The sequence below is a fragment of the Bidens hawaiensis genome, unplaced genomic scaffold (assembly GCF_021521415.1).
Source record: "Bidens hawaiensis isolate Kalapana, Puna unplaced genomic scaffold, B.hawaiensis_p1.1 tig00040169_1, whole genome shotgun sequence".
In the NCBI taxonomy this organism is placed as follows: Eukaryota; Viridiplantae; Streptophyta; class Magnoliopsida; order Asterales; family Asteraceae; genus Bidens; species Bidens hawaiensis.
The window spans coordinates 48,070-70,538 of record NW_027505655.1 but is presented as its reverse complement, the minus strand read 5'-3'; the positions used below and the strand labels follow the sequence as shown (position 1 = coordinate 70,538).

At 37.1% G+C, this 22,469-nt stretch overlaps 1 pseudogene across 1 annotated transcript in view; it reads left to right on the top strand.

Moving 5' to 3' along the window:
* The first annotated feature begins 9,428 nt into the window (after window positions 1-9,428).
* The window catches only part of LOC143614535 (BEACH domain-containing protein C2-like), a 33,339-nt pseudogene continuing 20,298 nt past the window's right edge, over window positions 9,429-22,469 (top strand). The window contains exons 1-11 of the transcript XR_013150303.1: window positions 9,429-9,459; window positions 13,730-13,827; window positions 14,458-15,110; window positions 15,940-16,074; window positions 16,162-16,266; window positions 19,333-19,446; window positions 19,696-19,772; window positions 19,947-20,028; window positions 20,179-20,448; window positions 21,331-21,896; window positions 21,969-22,053. The product of XR_013150303.1 is annotated as a BEACH domain-containing protein C2-like (transcript). The remainder of the gene's footprint in view (window positions 9,460-13,729; window positions 13,828-14,457; window positions 15,111-15,939; window positions 16,075-16,161; window positions 16,267-19,332; window positions 19,447-19,695; window positions 19,773-19,946; window positions 20,029-20,178; window positions 20,449-21,330; window positions 21,897-21,968; window positions 22,054-22,469) is intronic.

The window sequence follows — 22,469 nt, the reverse complement described above, 5'->3', positions numbered from 1 at the left end:
TCAAGTTTCACGGTAGATAAAATGGTGTAATATTTGTTGCAAAAAGAAAAAAAATAATAGTAATATGCGGTATTGGCATTGGCATTGGCATTGGCATGGGCATGAACATGTACGTTAATATTAGTATTGGTTTGGTCCCAAATATAAAGAAAAAAAATGGGAGTAAAAGTCCTTCATAGATAAAAGAGACATAATGAATTATGATAATTTACTTTTCATGTTAGTTGTATATTTATGTACCTTACCTAATATGCAGTATAGTTATCAAAAACATACCTTATTTTGTTATTCAGGATCATTAGGCCAAAGTGTGGAAGTAATAGTGTAGTAAAATGTAAGTATAATTTAAGGGAAAAATTCCTAAACTAGTTATTTTTAACCAAGATTTTTCAATTCTAGCCCAAGATCAAAACAAATTCTCAAACTAGCCATATTATTCCGTCAGATTCGACCAAAAAAACTAACTGATCCGACTTGATTTGTAGTCTATCACGGCGTGCCACGTTGCCTGATGTTTCGTCAAAGCTGACGATTTAAGAATCTGGCCGACCGATTAGTCGGAAGAACCATCGGAGGAGAAGACAGTCGTTTCCGATGGAAACAATGTCTGAACAGTCGGATCCGATTATTTAATTTGTCCGACGAATCCTAGATTTTTCAATTCTGGGGTTTTTGATTTGTGTCTTAGAGTGAAATTGAACACTATGGTTGTGTTCTCCTTGAAAAACTAAGATATTTGCGCTATTTATTTGTTTGATTTTGTGAAAATATAAGAAAAATGGAGATAGATGTTGCTTATGAAGGTTTTAAGTTTGATAGGTAGAAGATGAATAATTCAGTAGGACCCACTAAAATTCAGTTGAATCCCACGAGATCTTAAGAAATTCAGTCGGATCCGACGAAATTTTAAGAAATTCGATCTGATCCATTAAAACGTTGACACGTGACGCAATTTTAAAGGTTTAAAAATTCAGTCGGATCAGAAATGGTTTTAGTCAGATCCGACGGAATTTTTTTTGCTAGTTTGGGTATTTTGTTTGATCTTGAGCTATTTGTGGAAAACCATAGTAAAAAATGATTATTTTGGGATTTCCCATAACTAAATTTACTGAAAATAAAATAAGGGTCAGGCTAAACGTACCTCACCTGGTTGCTTGTCATTACCCCCCCCCCCCTTCCTGGAAAAACAAACTTTCATATTACCCCTTGAATCTTATAATTAACAAATTAGCACAAAATGAAAGATTTCAAATTATTTTTTTTTACAAGTTGCGTTTTCTTTTTATGATTTTGGGTTTCGAGTTTAGGGTTTAGGGTTTAGGGTTTAGAGTTTCGGTTTTAGGGTTTAGGGTTCAGGTTTATGGTTTAGGATTTAGGGTTTAGGGTTTTGGTTTTCGGTGTTAGGGTTCGGGTTTTGGGTTTAGGTTTTCGGGTTTAGGGTTTAGGTTTTAGGTTTTTGGGTTTAGAATTTAGGTTTTCGGGTTTAGGGTTTCGGGTTTAATGTTTCGGGTTTATTTTGTAATACATAAAGAGGTAAAATAAGGATATTATAAATATATATACTATTAAAATTCAAAAATAGATATTATAAATATTTAGAATATTAATACTAAAAAAAATAAATTAATAGTAATACTTGATAGTTTTTAATTTGATACATGTAGTGGAGATTATCAAGTAAAAAAAATGTTGTAGGGACAAATATGTATATAAATAAAGTTAAGAGCCAATAGTAATTGATGTAATAAGTTTAGGGGAGGAGTATATTTAATAAAAATAATGTAAGGGGGTACGTTTAGCAGCACTCTAAAATAATGCAATTTTTCAAGAATAATTTAGTTTGCTATCATGTTTATATATATTTTTTCATCGCTATATATCCGAGAACAAACATCGTTTTACCACATGTTATAAGAGGTTTGTTCAACTAACTAAATGCAAGTAGTAATTACATATAACCAAACGAAACTATTAGGGATGAAAATGAAACCCGAACCTGATGAAAAAACCCGAAACCCGATACAAATGCGACGAGTAACACCCGACCCATTAGTGTTTGAGATTAGTTTTGAAATATTTTCGAATGTTGGCATCCATTGATTCAAAAGACTTTATGGTGGAAGTCAACTCTGAGAGTCTTAAGGTATCCAGGTTGATCGTTCTCTTGATGGTAATCACACTGGTGTTCCATGCGTAAGGCAGTGAATTCAACAACTTCATGTTGATCTCAGACAACTTAGTTGTGATACCAGCACTTCTCAATTTAGTAACGAGTGACTCAAATCTGTTGATAAGAGAGGCAATCGATTCTCCTTGAGTATGTTTAAACATGTTGAATTCTTCTTTTAACATGTCCTTTTGGCATTCCCTCATATTGAGACTCCCTTCAAGCCTAGAATTGCAAGACATTTTTTTTGGTCAACTGGTCAAAGTCAACGGTCAATGAGTGAAAGTCAACGGGTCAAGTCAAAGTCAATGGTCAACATGCCAAAGTCAACAGTCAACGGGTCAACCCTTTTCTCAAAGATCAAACACTCTTGAAACAAAGACTGTTTGAAAAACACAAGTCCAAAGTATTCGAATGACTAACTGTATTCGAATGAACAAGTGTATTCAAATAACAATTGTATTCAAATGTACAAGTGTATTCAAGTAACAATTGTATTCAAATGAAAAATTGTATTCAAATAACAATTGTATTCAAATGAACAAGTGTATTCAAATAACAGTTGTATTCAAGTGAAAAAAAGTGGGACCTACAATTGGTATCAGAGTGGGTCGAATCTTATGATTCAACTTTCCGCTATTACCCGAATCGAGACGTTAAAACCCATTGAAGTTTTGAAAATAAAGTTTGAAGATCTAGAAAATAAAGTTTGGAAATAATCGTGCTTGAAGTTCGTCTTTGTAGATCTGGGAGTTTCACGGTTTTTAAAGGGTGATGTCGATTTTTAGGGTTGGATTTGTTGTGTTTATTATGATGGTTACAATGATGTCACCAGATCTTGTTTTCTGGTGATTCGGGCCTTAAAAATGGAACACATAATCCAACGGTTTTCCGGCGACAGCAAGGAAAAAAGAAAAATAAAAAGAGAAGCGAAGACGGTGGTGACAGGTGGCTGTCAAGGTGATTGTCCAGACGGGGCTGGTGCAATCTGGTTGGATGCGGCGGCTCGAGTCCTAGTGGTTGTGGTGGCTGTGTTTAACGGTGATGGCCGACCACCACTGATCATGGTGGTGGCGGTGTTGAATAGTGGCCTGTTAGAAAAATTATTTTTAAGCAAGGTGATCGGACATCACCGGAATCTTTTTCCGGCAAAGATTTTCCGGCAGCCGGGAACTGTGGCTGCTGCAACGTATTTCCAGCTGGATAAGAGGATGACGGCTAGTAAATTTTTTCAGATTATGTAGGCGCATGATGTGGTGGTTTTGTGAATGGTGGCGGTTGAAGGATAGTGGCTGGAGGTAGAAGAAAAAAAAGAAGACGGTGTTTGATGATGGTGGGTGGTGATGACGGCGGCTGGAGGTTGCGTTTCCGGTGACGTGTTTTTTCGGCGGCCGGTCGGTCACCAGTATCGTTTTTCCGCGGCGGCGGTAAAGTGGGTTTTTCTTTTTGCGGCTGCTGCTTTATATTCTTTCTTTTCTTTTGATTGTGTGCCCTAGTGTGTGAAGAGGTGGGCTTGGGCTGAAAGTGGGCCAAGTTTATGTAGTTAGGCTGGACTTGGATAAAGAGATGGAGATAATGATGGGCTCTTCTACTATGGGCTGTTTCATATTTTGGGCTGTTGGGATTTTATTTTGGGCCTGTTCAACAAAGATAATTTTTGGGCCAAGAATTAATTGTCATTCGGGGTTGACCAAACTGAAGAAAGTCAAATACGTTCGGGTTTTCGCCATTGTTTGACCGAGAGTTCGAAGCTTATTATTCTTTTACGTTCGAGAAGTTGGATAAGAAATGTGAACTTCGAACGAATTAATAAGATTTGTCATTCGATCGTTTAAGCCGGTATTTCGAGAACAATTTGTGGATATTCGAGCTCATCTCAAACTATATTGCTTAAGATCCAAGAGAATAGGTAAAGAAGCGAGAACTCCTTCATGAAATTAGGTGGGTCATACCTTGAGGGGGTGAATTGAAGCAAAGCGGTTTCGGTTATTAGGTGATTCGTGAAGATGTTTGAACATAAAATGCAAGGGTTGTTTTACAAAGGTTGGTTGGAGAAATGGGTTAAGTGACCCTTTATATAGGGTCCCCATTTCTTCAACATTTACATTTTGTCCAAGTGTATTCAAATGTACAAGTGTATTCAAATCACCCACTTTTTTTTGAACATAAAATGCAAGGGTTGCTTTACAAAGGTTGGTTGGATAAATGGGTTAAGTGACCCTTTATACAGGGCCCCCATTTCTCCAACATTTGCATTTTGTCCTTACACAATAAACGTACTGAGGTACGTATGACACTGACTCAAAGAAAATATAAAGACATACACAATCCTAAAACTAATATAGAATATTGCCCTACAATCTCCCTCTAGGATTGAGTATGTCCAGAAACCTTCATCAAGTTCCTTGCTTTGTAAGGCCAAAAAGTTATGACTTGCGATATCAATATGGAAAAACTCGTTAAATATATTTGGTCAAGGAAATAATTAAAGTGGGTGTGGTTTCCGGATCCGAGACGAGAGCTTCGACACGCGTTTAACTTCAACGGGAGGGGATCTTCTAGGATATGTTTAGCTATAAATAGGAAACTTGTTTTCTTTTTAGAGTGTGTTTCAATGGTGTAAATCATCCACCCAAGGGGAGCTCACCTTGGGTGCGTTGGTTCTTGTTTTATGTTATGAATCTTTTAGCCGACAACGAGATCGTTCATATATTTTATCTTTACGTTATTTATATTCGGTCGTTTGATTTACCGCACCCGTCTCGAAAACCATATCGAGAGCAAAACCGTTCGGTGGTCATTTTGGGACCTACAATTGGTATCAGAGCGGGTCGAATCTTATGATTCAACTTTGCTCTTGATATTCGGATTCTATTTCCGCTATTACCCGAACCGTGACGTTAAAACCCGTTGAAGTTTTGGAAATAAAGTTTGAAGATCTTGGAAATAAAGTTTGGAAATAAAAGTTCTTGAAGTTCGTTGTTGTAGTTCCGGGAGTTTCACAGCCAAGTAAGTGATGATTTTGGTTTTTGGATTTGTTGTGTGTATTATCATGGTTACAATAGTGGTGGTTCAGAAAGGTTTCCGGTGACATGGTGTAATGTCACCAGATCTTGTTTTCTGGTGATTCCGGCGATCAAAATGGAACAAAAAGTCCAACAGTTTTCCGCTTAAACAAAGAAAGATGAAAGAAGAGAGTTGTGTGGCCATGGATGGGGTGGCTGGTGCTCGGAGATCGCTTTTCCGGCTAAGGAAGCCGGTCACCGGGGTCATAAGTGGCCGATGTGGTGGCTGGAGGTGAGAATAAATGACAGTGCTGGGCTATAAAGGTTGTAGTGGTGGTGTTCAGTTGCGGCTGGAGCATGTTTTCCAACAAGAAACGGCTAGGGTTATGATACAGGACGATAATATGACCCGGCCCAAGAAGGCGTTCCACATGAAGACGTTGGAGTATGGAACAAGTTAGAAGATGATCTTTTAGTTATTTAAATAATTGTTTCCTTTTATTTAGTATTTTATGTTGCTTATTTTAATATTTAAATATTTAGTATAAATAAGGGCTAGGATTTATTGTTTAATTAGTTTTTGATTGAATTTTAATTGAAGAGAACTTTGATCTTGGAACCTATGGTTCAGATTAGCGGTCTTTGATTAACGAAAGTGTCATGAGCCATTTGAATGCTTCCATTCCCGCATTATTTGGTATCAGAGCTTTGGTTGTTCAAATGGCTCTGCGTGGAGAGAGATGCTTGCTCGATCGTAGATTCGCCACCAGAGGCAACGAGAGAAGTATGTTTGATTCACGTGCTCGTGGAGAACATCGACTCCCTATTCGCAGATTCACCGCCCGAGGCAGCGATGGAGTATATCTCGATCCAAGGGATTATGAGATCAAAAGACTCAGGAGACGAGTACGAGATCTTGAGTTGCAACAAGAGATTAAACGGCTCCAACGAAGGATCCGGCACCTCGAGTTGCGACAGGATACGTGTCAAACGGAAACCGAGTCGAGCACCCTCGTTGAGGACGAAGGTGGCGACGGAGAGCAGCAGCCGTTTAGCCGTCATCCAAACCGGTTCTATGAAGCAACCTATCCGAGGGTGTATCGAAAGATGGACCCAAGTATGATGACGATGGGGTGCACCACGATGAAGATGAATATTTGTGGGTGCAACGAGCTATTAAAGGAGTCACAAATCAAGAAGATGATGAAGAGAAGACAATGGTTGTTGGTGGCGTAGAGGCTTCTGGCGGAGTGGAGTTGCATAGTCGTGTGGTTACTGGTGTTGTGGAGTTGATTTTGGAAGATCCAATCAATTTTTCGTATATTATGGAAGACGTGCATGTTGACTCACATAATAATATGGGATATAAATGGAATTTGAATTTTCAAATTGAATGGGAGATAGAATTTTCCAAAAATGGGTACGTACTTACCGATAATAAGTTTATTAGTTTAATTATTAAAGGTTCACGTGGAATGCATGCGCAGAAGAACAAATTATTTGGTGGGCTTCATATGGCTAAGATTTATATAGGTATGGATGGTGGGCCTCTTATGCCCTATCCAATTCCAGTACAGTGGAATATGATCAAGGTTCGTGACGACAACCCAAAAGCCCAACACTATGGAACAAGCACCCATCTTAGTGTTAATAATTGGTGGGGTCATATGGATCTTATCAAGAGCCTACGCTTGCAATTTAGTTCCATAGACAGATGTATGTTTGATTCAACAATTTGTTACAAATCAATGACACAAGTGAGCAAGAAAATGTCCAATGCTCCCTTTGATCCATGTGGTATATATTCAAAGTTGCGCCAGATGAGTTGTGAAGTTAAATTGTTCGGGCAAGACATGATGATAATGATAAGCCAGGGGCGGGTTGATGTTCCGTTTGATCCGGGTGGTTTGCTTTTGAAGGCAAAACTCAAGGACAAGTTTTTTTAAAGAAGGGGAGTATGATGCGGGATCCGGTCCATTAAGTCGGCCCGGCCCAAATATTTGTTTTTAGATATAAATGTTGTTTTTAGGTCTTTTGTAAAATCAATTGTTTATATTTAATAAAAGTTAAGTGTAAGCGTGAAGTTTGTCAACCGAATATTTCGGTTCGGGTTATTTTGATTATGATCAATTGTTCTTGAGCCATTTGAGTAAAGTTGTGGAATCAACATCATTTATGATACAGGACGATAACAGGTCCCGACCCAAGAAGGCGTTCCACATAAAGACGTTGGAGTATGGAACAAGTTAGAAGATGATCTTTTAGTTATTTAAATAATTGTTTCCTTTTATTTTGTATTTTGTTGCTTATTTTAATATTCAAATATTTAGTATAAATAAGGTAATGATGCGGGAACGGAAGCATTCAAATGGCTCATGACACTTTCGTTAATCAAAGACCGATAATTTGTACCATAGGTTCCAAGAACAAAGTTCTCTTCAATTAAAATTCAATCAAAAACTAAATAAACAATAAATCCTAGCCCTTATTTATACTAAATATTTGAATATTAAAATAAGCAACAAAATACTAAATAAAAGGAAACAAATATTTAAATAACTAAAAGATCATCTTCTAACTTGTTCCATACTCCAACGTCTTCATGTGGAACGCCTTCTTGGGCCGGGTCATATTATCGTCCCGTATCATACTCCTCGTCTTCGGAAAAACTCGTCCTCGAGTTTTGCCTTTGGATCAAAGCCACCTGGGTCGAATGGAACATCAACCCGATTCCCTTGCACTATTATCAACAACCCTCCAGAACAATTCGACTTCATGGATTGTCTCGCTTGGTTGTGAACTTGTACCACCCAGGTCGAAGGGAGCATCTACTTGATTACTATTAATCACCACCACTTCTTATGATGAAACGTATGCCTTATTTTCTGTTTTTGTGAAGTACCCATTAGGCTGAATAGTGGGCTTAGAACCCATCCTCACGTGGACTCCTATATGATTCGTATTCAGATCTTGATTCACACCAACCCGCCTACTAGTTTCTTCCATGGGGTCAACCAAATCCTTATTTTTGGGAATAACATCTGTTGGAACTTATGTTTTAGAACGATGCATCGAATTAATTTGTGGGTGAAAAATATATTGTTTGGTCTCAACCAAGGGTGGATGGCTTGAAGACCAAGTCATGCTAGACTAGTATAAATAGATGTTTTTATTCATTTGTCTAGTATGAGTGTTTGTATTGTGTATGAGTGAGATCTAGGGTTTTATCCCTTTGAGAGAGTCTCCGCCTCCAGGATGAGCTCTCCTGGTGGCCGCTGATATATTTCTTAATCGAATGTATGTATGAATATATGTATGAGTGTTTCATCTTTGTGTGAATCATTCGGCTAATATTTCATACTACCATTTCTATCTTTTGTGTTTTGATTACAATTGTTCATCCTATTATTGATTGTTAATCAAATCAGGCTCTCTCCCAAAACGCCTCATTCGTCCAAACATCTTTCAAAAGTGAATACGAGTGAGATTCGATCCTAACCCTAGACCCGAGCTCCACATCGTTGTTTAATAATGAGATTATTCACGCTTCCGCAACGGGGCTCGGTCATATCACAATTGGTATCAGAGCAGGGTTACCGAATCGTTCAGACTAACCGCTGAACTGATTCATTTCTATCTTGAATCCACCATGGACGTTAAATGATGAAGTTCGTTGAAATTATTTTTGGGGGTTTTGAAATTATTTGATGATTCGGAGAATTTTATGGATTGATGTTTGGGTTGATGACTCGTTTGGAGATCTAACATCAATTTCATGTTTATTTGGTCAGAATGGTCCAGATCTGATGTAACAGTGTTATTTGGCTCGTTTTGGGGCAACTTGTTCATTTGATGATTTCCAGATCTGAAAAGGTTGTGGTTAAGACTGAAGATAGATTTGTTTTATTTATTTTGAGATGACCTGGATATTGCTCATCGATTCTTTTCATATTTCGGAACTACTTTTTCGATCTGAAAGAATAAGGGTTTTGTTTGCTCGATATTGATTTTGATAAGTGTGCTGCACATACAGGATATGGTATGTTGGAAAACGTTGTTGTTGGTACAAACTGATATGAAGAATGTACAAGTCAAGAATGAACAGGTACTAGAGGCAATATTATCATTGTTTGTTGTAGCAAATGCAAAGTGAATATTCAAGCAGGTTCTGCAAGGGCAAATCAGTGATTGATGATGCAGAAATAAATTTTTGATGTACCGGGCACACAATGAACATATAAGATTGATCTCGAGTAATGATATTGGTTATGTGTTGCTCCGGCAACAGTTTGTGTTTTGCCCAAGCACAACTTCTGGTTCGGGCACACTTTATCTCGGGCACATCTTATCTCGGGCACATCAAGTTCCAGTGTCGAGTAACCCCTTGCATATCTTTGGTCTTCAGAAGAAAACTATCTTTAAGTCCGGGCACACTTTGTGCTAGTGAAAAAAAAATGAAAAATCACAAGTGTTTTACTTTCCGGGCACACTTTGTGCTAGGAAAGTGCTTCCGAGCACACTTTGTGCTAGAGGAAAAATTGAAAAAAATCACAAGTGTTTTGCTTTCCGGGCACACTTTGTTCTAGGAAAGTGTTCCCAAGCACACTTTGTGCTAGGAAGTGCTCCCAAGCACACTTTGTGCTAGTGAACAAAGTTTGTGCTAGGAAACAGAGTTTGTGAAACATTTCATAGTTTTGAAGAAACTTTTGAGATTTTTGGTGCCGTTGACCATTTGACCAAGCTGTTCTCTATGGAAGATATATACTCAGGGGTATTTTGGTAATTTTTATCCAATCATCAACAAGCTTACGGAATTCAAACCTCATCCAATTTCACGACTTCATCAAAATCTTTACAAGAACAAGTGTTGACCAAGCTTAAGGATTTAATCACTTTTAGTGTCAACCAACATATGAATATGTTTATTTTCAGATTTTTACAATATTGATAAGGATGGTCAAGATTGTTTCACCCACACTTGATTTGAAGACACGTTTATTAAAGACAATTGCAACGAAATTAGGGGAGTAAAAATCATTGAATTTCATTGCAAATGGAAAGCTTCAAATCAATTAAAAGACTCAAGATAAGGAAAAGTTGATCAAGATCAATAATCCAAGGTTTTTCAAAGATGTTTCATTGTTTGTAAGTTTTCAGATTTCCTAGTACGGATGAGAAGATAGAGTCATCTCTAGCAACAATGTTGAAAGGATGATCAGTAGAGTCTAACCTCCTATGAAATAGTCACTTGAACAGTCAAGAACGGGTTATGGTTGACTTGAATGCTATCTTGATTCAGGGAATAGTTTGAAGATGATTTACAAGGGAAGAGACAAATTTGAAGAATTGAAGATTATTTGATGATCACATTGAGTTTATTTCTTTTTATGATGACCTTGTTACTTGAAGCAGATCTTTTAATTTCAAAGCCTCGTTCATATGCCCATACAACTATATCCAAAAGTGGTATAAGAGTGATAATTCGAAATGAACAATGGGAGAAGCTTAACGTGAGGGGGAGAATTTCAATGAAAAACAACGAGTTATGAGGTGATCATGGAAGAAATTCGATGGCATCGGTCTAAGGGGGAGATTGTTGGAACTTATGTTTTAGACCGATGCATCGAATTAATTTGTGGGTAAAAAATATATTGTTTGGTCTCAACCAAGGGTGGATGGCTTGAAGACCAAGTCATGCTAGACTAGTATAAATAGATGTTTTTATTCATTTGTCTAGTATGAGTGTTTGTATTGTGTATGAGCGAGATCTAGGGTTTTATCCCTTTGAGAGCGTCTCCGCCTCCAGGAAGAGCTCTCCTGGTGGCCGCTGATATATTTCTTAATCGAATGTATGTATGAATGTATGTATGAGTGTTTCATATTTGTGTGAATCATTCGGCTAATATTTCATACTACCATTTCTATCTTTTGTGTTTTGATTACAATTGTTCATCCTATTATTGATTGTTAATCAAATCAGGCTCTCTCCCAATACGCCTCATCCATCCAAACATCTTTCAAGAGTGAATACAAGTGAGATTCGATCCTAACCCTAGACCCGAGCTCCACACCGTTGTTTAATAACGAGATTATTCACGCTTCCACAACGGGGCTCGGTCATATCACAACATCTTTATCTATGGAAATGAAATTCTTATTGTCGGGTCCCTCGATTTCAGCTGGATCTTAATTAATCATGTCATAACTCACACAGATTAATGTGTTGACAAGAGAGTTAATGACTGGTTGCTATATTTAGAAAGATATCCGTTTCTTAAAGGCGGAATCAATAACAAACATACGGTTGCAAAGAATAATCAAAGGTAGAAAGCATACACAGGATTCACTCAAAAGATTTCCATTTATATAACATTCATCATACAAAGTGGATAATCGATTTAGGGTTTTCTAGGAATCCTAGGACATCCGTCACTTTCAAGAAATATTCTTTCTTATCCGAAAAGTGTAAAGGCTTCTCTCTCTGTGGCTCCCATTTTTCATCTGCAATCATCTTTTCTTTGGTGTCCATTGGAGTTGAAGCAGTCTTGTACTCTTGACAGTTGAACTTGTTCAAGATGTCCTGCACATATTTGCTTTGATGAATGAAAATCCCCTCAGCCTTCTGTTGAACTTGCAATCCTAGAAAGAAGTTCATTTCTCCCATAGAACTCATGCTGTATTTGGACTTCATTACCCCTTCAAACTCCATACTCATTTGTTCATTTGTAGAACCAAAGATGATGTCATCCACATACACTTGTACCAGAAGCAAGTCTGATCCCTTTCTTTTGTAGAAGAGTGTCTTGTCAATGGCTCCTCTTTTGAAACCATTTTCAAGAAGATGATTTGACAGCTCAACATACCATGCTCTAGGAGCCTGATGCAATCCATAAAGGGCTTTGTTTAACTTATACACCCTGTTTGGATACATTGAATCCTCAAAACCTGGAGGTTGAGCAACATACACCTCTTCATCAATCTTTCCATTTAGAAATGCAGACTTAACATCAAGCTGGAACACTTTAATGTTCTTTGAGGCAGCATATGCAAGAAAAATCCTGATAGCTTCAAGTCTTGAAACAGGTGCAAAGACTTCCTCAAAGTCTATTCCTTCTTCTTGAAGACATCCCAGTGCTACAAGTCTAGCTTTATTCTTAATCACCAAACCCCTTTCATCCCTTTTGTTTCTAAAAACCCATTTGGTTCCAATTGCATATCCATGCAGATTTTCACTCAACAAGATTACTCTTATTAATAAATTCTAACAAGTCAAATAAATCACCAAAAATCATCACAGAAGCACACATGAGCTAGGTTTCCAGAACTATTTTTATTGTATTTTTATTCCACATAGTTTCTCACAAAGACCAAAACATTACAGTAAACTCACAGCAGTCAAAATCATGCGCAACAGAATTATATCTGTTACTCCCGTTAAATGGTAAATTCAATTAATGCAAGACCAATTGGGTTAGATTCTTAACTCAATATGTTAACTTCCAGAAGTGTAACTAACCCATTTGGTCTTGTAGTGTATGAGATATGATAATTATAAAACAACCTAACAGCAGACCTCACAACTCAGACTTGCACTTTAGTTTTGTAAAATAATAAAAGTTAACTTTTACACGTCTAAAAATTACAAACTTGGACTTTTTAGAAATTAGACTCAACCTAGTACACTGTAGTGTTAATAATTTCGAGCAATTTCCACATTAACATTCAGTTACAGTCGTCTAAACATAAACTTAACAATCTGTCCAGTACCAGTTTACATCAAAACTCAACATAACAACAATCTATGAATAATAATCCATGCATATAACACTCTAGACACAAGATTAACCAACCTTGCATATCAATCTCACATTACACACATAGTTAGGGTTTTTCTTGAAAGTTTAAATCAAAGAACAAGTGATTAACAAGCAACAATAACACAACTAGTTATCAATTTCATTAGCAAATCATCATCAAGCATATAATCAAACCCTAACTCATCTTAATCATCAATTTCGTGAATTAGGGTTTTGGATTAACCCATTAAATATCAAAATTAAACATATAGAACGCATAGAGGAGTTGTTAATTACCTATTTAGCACTCTAATTCCTTCAAGAAGCTTGAAAAGATTGTATGTATGTGTGTGTGATGTTACGGCAGCCAAGGGGAAGAGAGGGAGAGAAAGAACGATCGGGTTTGGGAGGGGGGAAGGGAGAGTAGGGTTTTGTTATTATTTAATAATAATATGTTACACAATGACCCCTATACTTTTAGTTATTACTTTTCTAGTGTAAACAATTAGTTCTTGCTCTTGTGTTTAACATTACACATAACATATCAAGTAACATATAGATTATAACACATACTTATCAAGTATTTGTTGTTTTGATATTTTTCGTTTGTTCCCCAATGGTTTGAGTCAACTCGTTTGCGTTTCGGTGCAATCCCGAAAGACTACATGTATAGTGATTGTCAAGCGTCATTTAAAACCCTAGTTTAAATGTAATGAGATGTGCGTTATAGATCAAGTGATCTTAAGTTTGAATTGACGGAGTTAACCTGAAATTGACAAATGTCACACCGCCTCCAATGGCGGTTAATGATATTGGATGTTTCCTTGGATTCTTGGTTGATTGTCCACAACCAAACCAGGTAGTATCATACCATTTTTATCAGTAATTGTTTATATAATTATGTATATTTATAATTATATATCTATTATCTCTATATAAAGGACATAAGTAGTAACTGCTCCACAAATGTAACTATAATAGAGAGCTAAACTAGGAAAGTATTTAAGCTTAATAATGCTTTATAAATAGACCTTTAATAATGCTTTATCTTTAACAAGTCAGATGGGTTCAAAGTAGGCCTGCTAAACAGGTCGTGTTCACAGGCTGGTGACGTGAATCCTAATTTTACACGACACGAGTCTTTCGGTTCACACACATGAACCCGAGTACGTCACGTGTATTCATAGTTGGCACGAACACAACCTGTTTAACCTGAAAAAAAATATATTTTGTATTTTTTTTACATGCTAAAACTTTAAAACTCTATATATACATAATATTTTTATTTTATAAGCAATTATGATGTAATGATACCATATTATTTAAAAATATTAAATTTTGACATAAAAAGACACTAATAGTTTAAGTTATTATGCAAGTAATAAAACACATTTAAAAAAAATAAAAAGATGGGTCGACCCACGAGCCTGCTAGGTTGACACGAACATGACTCATTTAGCTAAACATGAAAACATTAATGTTCATCCAGGTTGCAAGGACACTGCACTTAATATACAGACTCGTTATACAACCGAATAAATCAAGAGCTAGTACTTTTGCAGAGGCATTTATATCATCTGGTGGCATAGAAACACTTCTAGTTCTATTAAAACGTGAATCAAAAGCCGGTGATCATGATGCACCAGAAAGAGATGATGATATTTATTCCAAACCCGAAAACAAGTCTGAAAACTATGTCAACGATGATGTAGTATCGTTAAACGGAAGTGAATATTCATTTTATGATCTTCAGTAACGTAACAGTGTTCTAGCTGGCATGACATCTAGTGTTGGAAGCAGACTGTCGGTTTTCGAGAGTTTATTTATTAAAAACTTGGAGGTATAAGTTTTTCAATCAGTCCTGAATATGCAAGAAACAATGTGTATAATATTGATAAGAGTGATGGGATTGTGGTGGCGATAATCGAGCTTTTTGGGGCGTTGGTTGTCTCGGGCCATTTAAAGGATGGGTTAAATGCTCCACTTGATCTTACGGGTAATATTCACGGGTTTCTTGAGGGTGCGGGTAGTATGTTTGATGATAAAGTTTCGCTTTTACATTTTGCGCTGAAAAAGACTCTGAAAGCAGCACCAAACCGGCTTATGACTGGGAACGTGTACACTGCTTTGTTGAGCGCCTCGGTATGTCAAAACAAGTTGTGTTGGCACGTAACCTTTTGTTGTCCAAAGTTTCCGTTTGCATTATAAATAACTAACGTGTTAAATACGATTACAAGTTATATAATCTGAATAATAGTTACGTTTTCGAAATGAAATGATTTACAATGATTTATGCACTGAAATTGTACTTTGGAAAATCTTTGAGCCAAGCCAGTTGGGTTTGTAAATGTTATGGACTTAAACCATTGCAAGGTATGGGACTTGTCCCACATCGGTTGAATGGGCAACTGATGTGGGGTTTATAAGCCAAATGGGTTCCCTCACCGATCAGACTAATCTTTTGGGTTGAGTTCTTCTGTTTGGCTTGTAACAGTAAACGAGCCGAGCCCGAGCCAAGGTAAGCTTGGCTTGTTTAGCCAGCCCATTGGCTCGTTAAAATAAAAACCTAAACTTTAATGTATATAAATTATAAACCGAAAGTATAACCCGGATTTAATTTAAATTTGTAGTTTATTATTTATTCAGTTCTATATGCGATTTTTTAATTATTTTTTATATATAAGTATGTATAAAAATATAGTTTAAATATTTTTAAAATTATAAGAACTGGCTCCAGCTTTTTGCGAGCCATGCTCAAGCACAACATTTTAGTTCGTTAAGATAAATGATCCGGCTCGGCTTGTAAACAATCCGAGCCCGAGCCCAACCTGGCTTGGATCAGCTCGTTTACACTTTACAACCCATACAAATACACAAAGTTTGTCCATTAAGCATGGGATGATTGGTGCCACTTTTTAATGATTATGAGCCTTTTCTCATTTTATAAATTTGATTTTTTTTTACATTTCAGCTAAATGCATCAGCAAGGGACGAGGAACTGAACTTTTATGACACGCAACATCGATTTGAGAATTTATAGCCGTTGTTGGTTCTTTTGCGTTCGCTATCATATTCGACAAAGAGTGTCCAAACTCGAGCATTGAAGGTACTGCTTTATAAATAGAAGCTGGTAATAAAAGAGAATATCATATACCTTTATAAATTTAGTATTTACTTATCATTTTGATTTCAGGATCTTCTGATTTTGACTTGCAGTCACTCAGAAAACCGAAGAAGTCTAACTAACATGGAGCAATGGCTCGAGTGGATCTTGGAAGTTCTTATATCTAATTATCAGGTCACATATCTTACTATATTAATCAATGCCATATGCCTGAGAATACCCTTTTACGACCAACCGAGCCTTTAAGCGGTGTAAGGAGCCATCCGGGTGTAGTTTAACTGTGAACACCCAATGACAACCAAAAATACGCTTCCCTATAGGAAGTGTTTCAAGGTCCCATGTATGATTGGACCTTAGAGCCCTAATTTCCTCTTCCATAGCTTGTCGCCATCCCGGGTGAGCGAGAGCGCTTGTCACATTTCTAGGAATCGGGTAGGAATCAAGGGTAGTGGTATATGCATGAGATTCAGGAGGTAGGTGGGTGTAGGCAACATAATCATGAATTGGGTAGCGGGTGAATTGTCATGGTTCTTTGCGTAAAGCAATAGGTATATCGGGCAGTGGTGCACCAGGAGGGTCATAAACAGGTGTATCGGGGGTAGTGTCCGGTAAAGGTGTAGTATCGAACAAGGATGTATCAGTTAGGGGTTTAGATTGCTCGGATGCAGGTGGAGGAGCTGAGGACATATCAGAGTTATGGTGTGAATCAAGTGTCTCTGTTGTTTGACCCTTACCTCGCCTAGAGTATGTAAAAAGTAATGGCGGAGGTTCTATTGGTGGGTCAGAATCAGCAGAGACCGGAATTGTGGCTTCAGAGACCGGATCGGTAGAGGGAACTGACACAGGAAAGGTGGGGATAATATGTGACTCGGATATATCAGTCTCGGGAAACAAATCATTAACTGAAGTGGAAGGCTTGAGAAAGTAAGAACATGACTCATTGAAGGTGACGTTAGAACTCGTAAAGTATCTCTAAAGAAAAGGGCTGTAACACCGATACCCTTTCGGGACACGAGAATAACCAAGGAAGACACAACGAATGGCTCGAGGTGCAAGTCTACTAAAACCTGGACGATGATCATGCACATACGCTACACACCCGAAAAGTTTAGGAATAAGGGGAAAGGGAGTCCCTTTAGGGAACAAGACAGAAAACGGGGTTTGACCTAACACAGATGAGGGCATACGATTTATGAGATAACAAGCTGTAAGAATAGCGTCGCCCCAAAATCGATCAGGAACATGAGACTGAAACATGAGCGTGCTTGTGATATCCAATAAGTGACGATTTTTTCGTTCAGCAACGCCATTTTGTTGAGATGTGTACGGGCAGGAAGACTCGTGAACAATGTATGTAGAAAATTCATTAGAGAAATATTCTGTTGCATTATCAGTGCGTAGGGTTTTAATGGATGTGTTGAACTGATTTTGGATATAAGAATGAAACTCGCGAAAAATGGAATTAATTTCACTACGAGCTTTCAAAAGATAAACCCAAGTAGTGCGAGAATAATCATCAATGAAGGTGATGAAGTACTGAAAACCCAATGTGGTTTTAACACGACAAGGACCCCATATATCAGAATGTACAAGTTCAAATATGAAATCGGTGCGTTTCGACACTTTTGGGGGGTAAGAACGTCGTTTATGTTTACCAAGCTCACATGACTCACAATGAATCTTTAGGGATATGGATATCTGGTCCTAGTTGCCTCATAACTGCTGTAAAAGGATGGCCTAACCGACAGTGAGTCTCTCTAACAGTGGAAATACATAAATTTGCTATAGGGTTTGAAAACGGGAATATACGATATAGTCCTCCTGATTCAAATCCGGTACCAATTACCCGGTTTGTTTCTAGTTCACGAAAAACACGAGTTGGGTAAAAGGTTACAGAATAATTGTTTTGTTTGGTAATCTGACTCACAGAACAAAGACTTGTAGGAAATGTAGGGACAAATAGAACAGAAGACAGGTTTAGGTTTTTCGAGTTACCGAGGGTTCCTATGCCAAGAACGGGACATGAAGAACCATCAGCAAGGTGTACCGGTGTATGGGAAACATTTTGCAGACTAGAAAAAATACCTCGATTCCTAGACATGTGATGTGTGGCTCCGGAATCAATCACCCATGATGAGTCAAGACTAGAAGGTTTACCTGAATGTGCCGAGTTGGTTTTAGGATGAGACAGTTGCGAGGTAAGAAACCGTTGAATAAGATCATGCTCCTTCTTAGTAAATGTATACGTGTATTTATTTTCGCCCATAGTAATACACTAAACTGAAAATTGTACTCTTCTGACTGTGAGCAGTAACAAGTGCGGGTGGTGGCTAGAAACAGATTCCGGTGTAAATAGTAACTTTCCGGCGTGAACAGTAACTCGTCGTGAACAGTATATCCGCGCTTGAACAGTGATAGTACTCCGACAGTGGCTGGCTGGACGGGTTTGAAACAAATCCGGAAACCAGTGCTGGGGTTCGGTTCAGATCTGGTTGCTTGGGTGTTTGAACAAACTCGAACACAATAACCGAAACGGACGGATAAAAATTGTCGTATCAAGAAACTAACGACACAGGGAGCCTCGGACGGGAAAAATAAGAAATTAGGAAAAAGTACGGCGGCCGGAAGGTGGGTCACGCGCCGTCACACGGTTGTTGTGATGATGGAAAAGCCGGTGACGGCGGCGGTTTTTCAGCGACGACTAATCGGAGGGTGGGTTGCTGTGATGATGGAAGAGGCGGTGACGGTAAAAGATGTCTCGAAAAAATATTTAGAGACCTGGGCAGAAGGTAAACGGGTTTGTTTTAAATCTAGGGCCGGCTGGTCAGATATCGGTTCAGATTAAGTGACGGCTAGGGTTTGGATCGAGAGCCGTAGCTCTGATACCATGTAAAGAAAAAGAGTGCAGTGAAAAAGATGTTTATTACTTGAATGTGTAAATAATACAAAGGAGGAACCATCTATATATACACAAGCCAAACACTAATTGCAACCCATAATAGGCCCATGGGCTTTAGCAAACTACATGGGCTAAAACCATAACAAATACAACTAACATACAACATAATGTTACACTTAAATACCTTCTAGATATGATAATTATATAACTAGTGTGATACTTATACTTCCATCTAATTAAGGATATTTTCAATTACGACCAATAGGAACTTTACGCCGTGCACTTACTATTTTATTATTTTTTTCACGATTTAAATTATTAAAATGTTCCTAATCCTATAGATGGGAGTGAAAAGTTCTTCAACGTGTTCAAGCACACGAGCTGTTGAAGACCTTATACACAACGTCCTTGTTATTGTGTTAGAGCACTCACTGCGTGAGAAGGACGGATTGAAGGTTAGTATGATTTCAAAATATGCAACTTAGTGTTATATTATTGCTAAACTTTTCAAAAGGAAAAAAAAGGCTATTGATTCTAAAACATTGTTTTCTTGTTTGCTTCAATTTTCTATGAAGCATATGTTGTTCATGTTATGAATATAGCTATTAATGTGTTATATTTGTTAGCCCATGGACCCAACATTTTACACTTCAAAATGTCAAGCATTTTATATATATACTTTGGTCATACTTTCCATTTGACAGGATGTTGAAGCTACAATTCATTGTGCAGAATGGCTTTTGACGGTAGGCGGATCAAGAATGGGAAAACATTGTGACAGGTATTATTCTCACCCTATTTTGAAATCTTTAAAAACAAACTTTTAACAAATATATAAAGATACAGTAAGATTTGGTCAAAACTTACAATATATCTATTTTAAGAGTTGTTCTATCTTCATTCATCTATTATATATATATTTCTAACCTTTGGATTTTTTTGTTTTGTTTGGTAGATGTGAAAAAATATTGTCCATATTTTAGAGAAGGCTTATGGGCGAGTTGTTGGACTTCATCACTCGGGAGCTGCGGGTTCAGGTGATAAGATCTTATATAGTTATTATTTTTTTTCGTTTCATTTTTTTTACATACTTGGTGGCATATACAATGGAAATAGTTAAATACTGTATTTATTTATTTATTTTAATTCTTGATCTGGAAATAATTTATTTGTATTTTTTGGTGAAGACCCAAGTTATTGCTGCAGCATCTGCTAGTGTGGCATCCTATGGATTGCCACCAGAGGTTTCAAAGGCAGAAGTAGAAAATGCTGTCGAGCTGTCTGCGGCTTTGGTAGAGAATGCAATTGTTATGTTAATGCTTGTCGAAGATCATTTTCGCCTGCAAAGCAAATTATTCAGCTCAAAGGATATTAAATCTGGTACCACTTCGCCACTTTCAGCTGTTCTACCTGTGGTTATGAGCCCTTCTAAGGACTATAAAGGACTTCCTTTTGAAGTACGTGTTAAAATCTTCTTCCGTGTAAATATAAAGGGCGTGGTTCATTACACTACACTAATTTTTTGCGGGAAGAAACAGAACAAACCTATATCGTTTAATTTGTTGATCGATAGTTCACATTTTTTTAAATTTTGTGTACATAGAAACCATCAAAGTATTTTGTTCATATGTTTTTATTTTATTTACTTTTTTAATTTTAACCATTAACTTACACATGTATAGGTAATGTAATCTGCTCTCGACTTACGCATGCGTAGGTTCTATAAATTACAAACTTGATTCATATTTTTCTTTTTACTTCCAAGAGAAATGAACAACCATTGCATTTCAACCATTTTTTATATTTTGACAATTTTATTAATTGGAAAACTGAATGATTTATTTTGTTATGCGTGTTCTAAAAAAAACCGTGGTCTGCTTAACACCCACCTTTAACATGGGTCGACTTGGAACATTTTCTTAACAAAAAGTTTACTATAATCTAAACATGTCAAAGTTGGTTAAATAAATAAACGTAGGTGAAAGGCTATCGAACTGCCTAACATCTCTCAAGTTATTCAGTTTGAAATATTGATTGCTACTTTGATTAAATAGTTAAAAAACGGGCTAATTACATAAAAAAGTAACCTAGTTAAAAAGTTCCTGGTTTTGTCATTTGGGCCTGAAATTTTTTGGACCATGTCTTAATTTTTTTTTCTTAATTATATTTAAGTTTAACTAGTTATTACACATTTGGGCTTAAAAGTTTTGTGCTACACCATTTATTAATTTTCTATAAATTATTTAACATTCAAAAATAAAAATCGTTTTTGTCAGTTTTTATAGTTTCGGTCCGGACTTAACTGTTCAGTCATTTCGGTTTTTATTAATTCTCAGCAGGTTCTTGCTTCTATGGCTGATGATAAAGGAGAAATTTCAGCAACCATGATGGACCAACTTACTGCTGCAGCAGCAGCTGAACCGTATGGCTCGGTTTCCTGTGCTTTTGTGTCATATGGAAGCTGTGCAACATATTTATCCCAAGGATGGAAATACAGAAGCCGGTTATGGTACTGGTTGGGCCAACCTTCAAGTTCAGTCTTTGGTGGCGGTGGCAGCGGCTTTGATTCATGGAAATCTTGTTTAGAAAAAGATCCAAATGGTGTTTGGGTTGAAATCCCATTAATAAAGAAATGTGTTTCCTTGCTACAAGCTTTATTGTTAGATGAGTCTGGACTCAGTAGCGGTTCGGGTTACAATTTGTTGGACAGTGATCAACCGTTCTTTTGCATGCTTCGTATGACGCTTCTTTCTTTGAGGGAAGACGATTATAATGATGGTGAAAACGGCATGATTGATGACCGACTGTCTGAAAGATTACACGGAGAGCATGAAAGTGACACCTCGTCGTTAAAAAGCAGTCCTCGAACGTTAATGACACAGCCCAATGCAGAACTGTTATGGAGGTATAGCGCTTTAATATTGTCATTTTCTAAGAATAAATATGAGACTAAGTTTTCATGTGTGATGAACAACAGCGTGCTTTCTCCTATCTTGCACATGCCAGTTTCCGAGTCAAAGAGGCAAAGAGTGTTGGTCACATCATGTGTTTTGTATTCTGAGGTTTGTTCTATAACTATAAGACTGTTAATTATATTTAGAGATTCTTATTTAGTTTATTAGTTTTTTGTATAATTTGAGGTGAGTGCTCAAAGTTAAATATGCTTTAGTTGTTCCACTCTTGCTTAAGGCATAATAGTTTTCTGTTTTCACAATGGGTTCGGTTTAGTTTCGGTTTTGCTTTTTGGGCTTGAAGTTGTTTGGGCGAAAAAATGATGAGTTTGGCCCCAAAATAATTAGTTATTATTCTATAAATCACTTAACATTCAAAAATAAGATATTATAATCCATAAACTCAATAACACAAGTTGTTTTTTGTATTTGTTTTCGGTTTTTGGTACATACAAAACCGAAAAATCAAACCGGAAGTTCATTTTTTTTTTCCTGAAAAAACATTAAACCAAACCCTCAGGTTTGAT